Raw genomic sequence first — 9953 nt, 5'->3', positions numbered from 1 at the left:
ATGTTATGCGTACAGGCCGCTGATTAAAGTAAACTAACTAGAGAAAAGGCAAATTCGCGTGTGGTCTGAGGGTTCTACAGAAGCACTCGAGGACTGCTTCTCCACCACAGACTGGAGCATATTCAGAGAAGCAGCCACCTAAAACGACACAACAGACCTCCAAGAGTACACAGAGTCTGTTCATTAATTTGGAAGTGCATAGACGATGTCACAGTCACCAGAACCATCTCCATTCGGGCCAACCAGAATCCATGGCTTCAAGTGAAGTCTACAGACTCTTGAGAACTCGGAATGCAGTCTTCAAAGCTGGCCACAAGATGGTTCTGAGGACGGCCAGGGCTAACCTGTCACGAGGCATCAGAATAGCCAAGAGGGAGTACTCCAAGAGAATTGCTGATCGCTTCAGCGACATCAGAGACACAAGGAACTTGTGGCGAGGGATGCAGACTATAACAGAATATAAGCCCCCTCCTGAGACCTGCGACAGCTCCACCTCTCTGCTGAACCAGCTGAATGACTTCTTTGCTCGCTTTGAGGCAAACAACAGCAACCAGGCACAGAAGACAACACCACCTCCTGAGGACCAGGTGCTCAAGCTATCCCCAGAGAGTGTGAGGCGATGCAACAGACGCACAAACCCATGGTAAGCCCAGGGTCCTGATAACGTTCCTGGTCGTGTCCAGAGAGACTGTGCCGAGGAGCTCTCAGATGTTGTCGCCGATATCTTCAATTCCTCACTGAGACAAGCTGTTGTCCCCACATGCCTCAAACCACCACCATCATACCACTCCCGAAGAAGTTGTCCGCCTCCAGCCACAACGATTACTGCCCGATCTCACTCTCGCCCACCTGGAGACCAAAGACCAGTGACTATATGTCAGAATACTGAATCGTGTAATCGACTTCGGCTCAGCATTCAACACCATCCCCCAGCAGCTCATCCTCAAACTGGACCAGTTTGGACTCAACATCATCCTCTTCAACTGGCCGTTGGACTTCCTGACAGGGAGACCACAGACAGTGAGGGTCGGCAGTAACACCTCCAGCACCATCACACTTAAAACACCACCCCCCCCCCCCCCCATGTGTGCTGAGTCCCTTCTTCTTCACTCTGCTGACCCATGACTGCACCACATCATCCAGCTCTAACCGGTTAATCAAATTTGCGGATGACACAACTGTGGTGGGTCTCATCAACAACAGCGATGAGACGGTCTACAGGAGTGAGGTCAACAGGCTGACCACGTGGTGCAAAAACAATATTCTAAGGAGGTCATTGTAGACTTCAGGAGAGTGCAAACCCAGCATCTTCAACTAACCATCGACGGAGCTGCAGTGGAGAGGGTGAGCAGCATCAAGTTCCTCTGTGTCACCATGTGGTACGGCGCCTGCACAGTTTCCTGCCGCAAGACGCTGCAGCACATCATGAGAGTAGCTGAAAGGATCATTGGTGTCTCTCTCCCCCCTTCTGGACATTTATAACTACCCCATCTCCAGCAAGACCATCAGGACCACTGGTGACCCTACTCACCCATCCCACAGCTCCTTCAGCTGCTGCCGTCAGGGAGGAGACAGTCTTCAGGCCAGAACTAGCAGATTAAAGGACAGCTTTTCCACCAGGCTGTCAGGAGACTCAACTTCCTCCCTGTCCTACCATCAATCTCACCTCTGCTTGCAATACCTTTGCATTAACTTTGTTTTTTGTTTATATTCTGTTTATTAGTTGATTATTTAGGTTTGTTGAAATTTATTTCATTTTGTTGGTTCTTTTTTTTTCTTGAATGTCTTAATGTCCTCTCAACTGTATTCAAGTTTTGCATTGTGGGTCAGTAAGGACCACAATTTCATTTATGCTGTATGTATTAATAGATGTATATTTGACAATAAAAACAACTTGACTTGAAATTACATTTGTGTCTATAACTCTAAAAAGAAACAGATTACTCTAAATAATCCAAACCCTGAGTCGACATGAGGTTGAGTACAAAATTAAGGTTTGTTTATAGTTTATATAGTAGCAGCATAAAGCTAAACAAAGTAAGTAATCCTTATATGGCATCATATTTTATTTTTGAAGTCAAAACAGTTTAGCGGCTCAAACTGTTTCCTTATTAAGGACGGGGATGATGGGTCGTACCGGGGACTTGTCCAGGACTTTGTTGACTGGTGCCTGGGAAACCACCTCCAGATCAACATCATCTTCAACAATGTGGTCTGCTGGGGGAGCAGCATGACAGCAAAGGATAGGGCTAAACTGGACAGCCTTATTAAGAAGGCCGGTTACGTCCTAGGGCGCCCCCTGGATCCTGTGGAGGAAGTGTCTGGGAGGAGGATACAGAGCAAGCTGGCCTCCATGAGGAAGAACTTATCTCACCCTCTCCAGCACACACTGAGGGCATTGAGGAGCTCCATCAGTGATAGGATGCTCCATCCCAGGTGTGTGAGGGAGAGGTACCGCAGGTCCTTCCTCCCTGCTGCCATCAGACTCCACAACAAGAACACAGCCAGATAATATTTAACAGCACCTTTTCTTCTTGTTATTTTTGTAAATATGTTAGTGTATATATATAATATAGGGCAGATTTTTATTCTATTCTATTTAGATTTTTTTTCATTTTATTTTTATTTCTGGGTGTTTTTATTTTTTGTATATTGCTGTTTAAACCGAATTTCCCCTCGCGGGACAAATAGAGGATTCTGATTCTGATTCTTAACTGAAATGGGTCCAAATTGCTCTTTGAGTGCAAAAGGTTGCCGACCCCTGTTCTAGGTGGTACACGGCGACACGATAAAAATGCTTAATTTGACCCTTAAATGGTCCTGTAAAAGAGACTATATTGAATATTTGTATGTGTTACAACTCGACAATGTTGAGAATTCTTTATGAATGAGTTGAATAAAGTCTGGATGTGCTATTTCACTTGATCCTCTTTATAATCCGGTGCGCTTTAGTATGAAAATATACCCTTTCATTGAGAGTGTGTTTATGGACATATGGCTGCGATTATGAGCGATCTACGTGACATTTCAATTTATTTAACCTGAAGAATGCACATATAATCTGTATTTGAGCTTTATTTTTTTACACACCTCAGATGTAGAATCAGATCAAAACATGGTTATAGCTGTTTGTATAGCTATTTCTTTTAGGTCAGGTCATTACTGTATCCCTCCGCTGTGCACGGAATGTAGTCCCGTCACACCACAGGAATAAATTTAGATATTGTGCTCGTTTGTTTAAAAGCGCTATAGAAGAACATGCCAAACAACGACGTCAACAATTGTCAATTGTAGATGGAACAAATGTGCGGGTCACTCATTTATTGAGGTAAGATATAATTAATGCTTTAAGTCGACTCAAATGTTTAATTACCTGTAATGTAACTTTCTGTGGTGGTTCGCTAAAACACTGAATAGCTTTTTAAATTATAATGCAACTCACACACATATTTTGTTTGTTATTTTGAAAGGACGAAAATATATTTATATTCCAATAAAAAGTTTGCTGTATTGGTAGGTCATATTAGGGAACTTATTTTATTAATATTCAAGATTTTCATTTTTATTTATTCCAGGCACTTCTGCATATTAATACATATAACATATTTAACCTTTGTTATCAGGCAGATTATTTTAACCCTTTTGGGTGAGGGGTTTGATCTGTTGTTGTTTTCTTTAAATGAAAGAATATATATAAAATAATAATGAAAAGTATTTTAAATTCCAAGATAAAGAGGTAAACCAGATAGGATCCATAAAACATTGTATGAATGAAACATGGAGCTCTTATCTCTTAATGCATGATCAAGTATACTTGCTGGTGCAGTTATTACTGCTGAAATCAATTCCCTTGCAGCCTGTTAAGCATAACATTCATTTGTTTCTATTACAGTCTATTACAGTTCTACTACGCAAATCCACCTGTTGCAGAACATGAACAGACAGAGGTAGTCTTTGCTGTTGAGGCTGTCGTACTTTGTCTGAATCTGCAAGTCCCATTCTCACATGTTGACTGCTAACAATGACACATTGATGTTACAAACTTTCTCCACGACTGATTTAATAGAGGCGTTTCTACAAGAACTCCAGCAAACTTTGAACGATGAAAGCATAAACTACGTGGTAGAAACACCGGGACCTTACAATCGGGCTTCTTCAAACCAGAGCAGAAGAGGAACAACCCATTTTCGAGGGCGTCCCCGACACGTCAGGTCACATTACCATGGCAACGAAGAGTTAGGCGACACGTCAAATGTTACCCGGTCCATCCGAATCCGTCGTTGAGGGAGTTCTCAGTATATGAGATGGGTGACCCAATGCGGCTAAAATCTACGTTTATGTCCACCCTATTGTGTCACCTGAGTGACGACTTCGAATGCCACACTGTGAATGATATACTTAAAACTCAAACTAAACTGTTGCACTTTATCTACTTCTGCACTTCAAATTTAGATGTGAACTAACAGAATGCACTCATTTATACTGCACCTTATTATACTGTGCTGTGTTTTTGTATGTAATTGCGTTTTTGCTTTATTTGTATGTTGATGTATAATATAAACTGTCTGCATCTTTAATGAGGACTACATATGGAAATTAGCATTGTGCTAAATCTGGTGCAGCATCTTTTTAATGTAACTGCACATTGTCCTTTTAATTAAATAAACTAAACTAAACTAAATCTCGGTAGCAGAAGTGTGTCTCCCAATAAAACAAATCTTTGCACAGCATGGAATCTTAAAATTTAGAAATGATGTCATGTTAGTTTAGCTGAATAATGACTTGATATGGTGTGCATGTCAGTGAGTGGATTAAATTTAACTGTGTTCTTAATTAAGATGTTGTTGCATATTTTACTCAAAAAGTCAGAGTTGGTGCTCATCAAGGTCTTCATCCCATTTGGAAGTTGGTATGCACATAGACTGGTTCAGTATTGAGTATATTTTTGATGTAATTTGTCTGTACTGGAGTTGCTTAGTATTGTATATACTGGAATATAAACTTCTGGTGATATATTTTTTCTAATTATTGGTAAAATTGTATAATACAATGGCATGTTTTCTAAAAAACTTTGACTTTGTCCTATTACATTTCTGTCTAAGTTTGGTGAAGCTAATGAGTGAGTTTGCTTGTACAATATGTTGGAGATGTATACCATATTTACCGTTCTTTACCAATCTTTTAAGGTTGTATTTAGGGTCAGAAAACACTGATGATTTTAATGGTCTGTGTCACACACACTCTCAGGATTATAGACTCGTGCCTGGTCATTGTCGTACAAGAAGGAAATTAAACAAACACGTTCACCTTAACTCTTTTTTTTGGTGGATTCACACATAAAACTGTTATATGTATTTGTCAAGGGACTGGAGGAGCAGAGAGCAACATTGTTAGTCTGTGTCTTTACATTCAATGTACTTCATGCGGGTAAGAGAAGGTGAAACTGCAGGAACATTTTCTAAATCTCTCACTCTAAGAACACTTTTGTGAAACGGGCTGCAATATGAGCATTTAAAGTTGAAGAGATTACCTTTTAATCACTCTACAGCAGGATATGATATGAGACATGGCCACTCAAAGGTGGTGATGGTCTGATGAAGCTTCATGAAACAGTGTCATTATCTTCAGAGTCCACTAGATGGTAGTGATGTGTTGATGAAGCTTCATGAAACAGTGTCATTATCTTCAGAGTCCACTAGATGGTAGTGATGTGTTGATGGAGCTTCATGAAACAGTGTCATTATCTTCAGAGTCCACTAAATGATAGTGATGTGTCGATGAAGCTTCATGAAACAGTGTCATTATCTTCAGAGTCCACTAGATGGAAGTACGTGCAGTGGCTTCCTTTGTTTTAAACAACTGTTCTACTGAAACATCACATCATTTTAAAATTTAAGGCGTATAATTTTTCACATGGTAAACGTAACCTTTTAAGGTAGCAAGTGCATCAGGTGGGAACTTTGATACCGTCGTTGCCGTTTCCAGCTGCTATTGAAGGGACACACTTTCTGTTTTCTTTACAAGATCAAGGTCATGAACACGAGTAACGAGTCAGTCTCTTCTTGCTGACACCTCTCGTTTGTTAGTTAATCTTCTTAACATGGTCACCACAACCGGGACACGTAACACTCGCACCATCGATGGTTAACAGTAAAGGCCAATTTAACTAACTTCTTTAAGGCCCCGGTGCACACCCCATACTCTTTGCCATAACCCCATGTACAATAAGACTTCCTACTTTTAGGACTTTGTTCTGGTCGATATTTCGGCACTGGTGAGCAAGATGAAACCTTCCTTTGCTCATTTGACGTCCTTCCGTGTAGGCTCTTTATTAAAGTGTTTGATTTAATTGGCAACTGGGTTACCAAAATGGTGAATGTCTCCCTTAACACAGGGGTTTTCCCCAATGCATATAAGCATGCCATTATGGAGGTTTTAGTCAAAAAGCCAGGTTTAGACCCGACTAAACTGCAGCTAAATATGAACAAAACTAAAACTCTGGTTATTGCGCCTGATTATAAGGTTCCAGGGTTGAGTCAGTACTTGAGTGACTTAAGTCAGTCCCTCAAACCAAACCTGAGAAACCTGGGTGTAGTATTTGACAAAGACATGTCTCTTGTTCAACACTGCAGAAAACTGACCAGAAACTGTTTCCTTCAACTGAGAAAAATCTCTAAACTTAGGAAAATGATGTCACAACATGATCTGGAGCTTGTAATCCATGCGTTTGTGTCTTCTCGTTTAGACAGGAATAAACTGTAACAATAGTCTAAACAACAGGGAACTGTCTCGCCTGCAGTTAATACAAAACTCTGCAGCGAGAATTCTGACCCGCTCTAGTAGAAGAACTCACATTTCCCGATCCTTACAACTCTTCACTGGCTACCAGTTTATTCAAGGATCAATTTTAAAATTCCGGTTCTTACTTTCAGATCTATTCATGGTCAGACTCCTCCTTACATCACTGATCTGATCCAGCCTTACACCCCAGCTCGGGCTCTTAGGTCTGTGGATCAGAATCTACTTATGGTTCCTCGCACACGGCTCAGGACCAGAGGAGAGAAATCTTTTCAGGCTGTTGCTCCTAAGCTTTGGAACGATCTTCCTCTCTCTTTGTGTTTGATGATCTACTGACTCCTTCAAGAAAGATCTTAAGACACTCTTATTTGTGCAGGCTTTTCCTTGATTTTCTGGGACTCCTGTGTTTATTAATGAGTTATTAGGTATCAGTTAATAGTTTATATACATTTTAAGGACATCATTCTAAATACCTCGCCGAGGTCATGGTACTCAGAAGGAACCCCAGACAGATCAGCAGGAGTGGAGGAATTGGTACTAGATTCCCTCGTCTTGGGAACAGCGGACCTGAGAACGGGAATGACAAATATTGCTCAATCCAGAGATGGAGGAGGACGTGGATCTTCGGGTTGTGGAGCCAAGGTAGACTTAGCACAAAGGGGGAAGAAGGAGATGAGATTACAAAGAACCAAATAGTCTCCTTTTGGTTGAGTGTTGGTCTGACTCACCATGGCTTGAGACGAGGTCTCCTAGAAAACTGGGAGATAGTCTTGCCACTGAGACCACAATAAAGACAGAGACCCTGACTGAAGCACCAACTTCTTTCCTCTGGGGTAAGACGGTAGCCCAAGTACTAGACTTCCCCTGGAGAAAATTGAAGTGTTAGGTTGTTGGTCAATCACCAAATTACATTGGAGAAGAAATTGTTGACATAGACCGGTCTCACCAGAAAAACACTGAGAGGAAGGAATCAACGGTTCGCGAGCTAACACAGGATCCATCCATCCATCCATCCATCCATCCATCCATCCATCCATCCATCCATCCATCCATCCATCTGCTCGCACCAAGGACACGGCTTAAGACCATGGAGGACAGAGCTTTTGAAGCTGCTGTTCCCCGTCTGTCCACCTCAGACAGTGGACTCAACACATACCTTTTGGAGAAAAACATACACATAACTTAATATTGTAATTTGTTGTTTCTTGTTTTTAATGTACTTATCTTGTTTCAATGTCTCTTTCTGCTTTTAAACTGCAGCACTTTGAGATTTGTTGAACAAATGTAAAGTGCGATGCAAATAACATGTATTATTATTATTATTATTCTCCTCTTCTATTGGCATAATTTTGGACGAAGATGAAAACAAAGCAGGACGAGCAGCTAGCCTAGCAGCCTCCTCTAAAACAAGTTTAAATATAGACAGAATTTTACAGGAAAATTCCTCATTTTAGGCTGTAATACAAAATATGTATTGAATTTTTTAAATGAGTCTTTTGGAAAGAAGACAAAGAAATGATTGCTCGTTAGTTCATTAGCATCGAATTTTTTTTAAATTTATGAACGCGCTGAAAATAATCCCCACCCTTAGTTTACATGAGGGTGAATAGAACATAAGTAAAGTTAAAATTATGGGTAAACTAACCCTTTAAAATGAATAAGATAACAAAAGCTCAAGCAAGACCAATCTTCTGCCCAGAGAGAGGGCAGCTGTACGGGGTGCATTCAGGAACAACAACATATTATTTTAATTGAGCTACTTCATTCATTGTTAGACATTGACTTTAAAAGCATTTGCCCTACTTTTTTGTTGAAGTATTTACAGAAAAAGACAGTCACACGTACATGTGGCAGGAGGACCAGAAGGCAGCATCATCATGGCTGTCTTGTCAGCCATCTGTTGCAGAAAACCTGCCATGGACTGGAGGATTGCCAGAAACAACATGATAAATGACATTTCCCAAGTCTGTGCACATGCCAGACATAGCCTTAGGCACATCGCAGTAAACTAAGATTTTGAATGCAGTGCAGGTGTAGGTACAATTTCGGTCGCCCCTACAATTTAGGTCCCCCCTACAATATCGTTCCCCCACTTCCTATGTGATGACCTCACACGCTGCATATGCGAACGTCTCTTTAAAACATTTTGTTATGGGTTAAAGAAACGTCAAGAGTACGTTTACGTGATACTTTTTACAACACATAAAACATTTATGTTGACAAAAAGACGATCTCCTTCAACGTAATCGCTTTCTTTCATTTCCTGGTCTGAGGATCATGTGACTTTGACACCAAAGGAAGTGTCCGCGCTACATGTGACGAAGCCGCTGATTGACTGAAGCTGTTTTACTAATAACGACGCACAACTGGACAATGCAATACAAACATTTGAGTTCCGAAATAATTCACTTGTCTAATAACAATCGACCCAATTCGATTTTTTTATATGATGTTAAGAGAACAAATCACAATAATATCATGAAAATTAGAAAATGTTTATTGCCAGTAACTAGTGCTAGAAAAACTTTTTTTTTTTTTTTTTGTAGTGCATACATTATACAAATGGAACACATTAAATAAAAATAAAATGACTCGTTCCATAAAGTGGGCATATATACATTCAATAATTGATTTAAAAAAGGGGGAAAAAAAATCTAAATGAAAACTTAATCATTAATGTGGCGTTTATGATCCGAATTACAGAAAAGTAGAATGAGTTATAGAAAGGGGAATTTTCTAACATTTTTGTTATTTGAAAAGCGAATTATTTCGGAACTCGAATGTTTGTATTGCATTGTACAGTTGTGCGTTATTATTAGTAAAGGCTTCGTCACATGTAACACGGACACTTCCGTTGGTGTCAAAGTCACATGATCGTCTGACCAGGAAATGAAAGAAAGTGATTATGTTGATGATGTGATGATCGTCTTTTTGTCAATATAAATGTTTTGTGTGGTAAAAAGTATCATTTCAAAGTTCTGTTGAAGTTTCTTTAACCCATAACAAATATTTTTAAGAGACGTTCGCATATGACGCGTGTGACGTCATCATGTAGGAAGTGGGGGACGATATTGTAGGGGGGACAGAAATAGTACCTACACCGGTGTGTCCATCGCAAAAAAGACAGCTAGAGGTAGCACAGTATTGATCACATA

The 9953-nt window shown here is 40.3% G+C and overlaps 1 long non-coding RNA gene across 2 annotated transcripts; it reads right to left on the bottom strand.

Annotated features, from left to right (window-relative positions):
* Positions 1-7120: 7120 nt before the first annotated feature.
* On the bottom strand, positions 7121-7806 carry LOC148067007 (uncharacterized). Of its 2 annotated transcripts, none has more exons than XR_015713244.1 (4): positions 7745-7806; positions 7527-7662; positions 7272-7445; positions 7121-7199 (listed from the first exon to the last, which is right to left on the bottom strand). It is a non-coding gene; the product is annotated as an uncharacterized LOC148067007 (long non-coding RNA). The 2 variants fall into 2 exon arrangements; XR_015713245.1 differs by having other exon boundaries at positions 7272-7365.
* Positions 7807-9953: the final 2147 nt, after the last annotated feature.

This window comes from Callionymus lyra, chromosome 13, assembly GCF_982586985.1.
Source record: "Callionymus lyra chromosome 13, fCalLyr1.hap1.1, whole genome shotgun sequence".
In the NCBI taxonomy this organism is placed as follows: domain Eukaryota; kingdom Metazoa; phylum Chordata; class Actinopteri; order Syngnathiformes; family Callionymidae; genus Callionymus; species Callionymus lyra.
The sequence above is the reverse complement of the archived record's forward strand: the minus strand, read 5'-3'. Positions and strand labels throughout refer to the sequence as shown.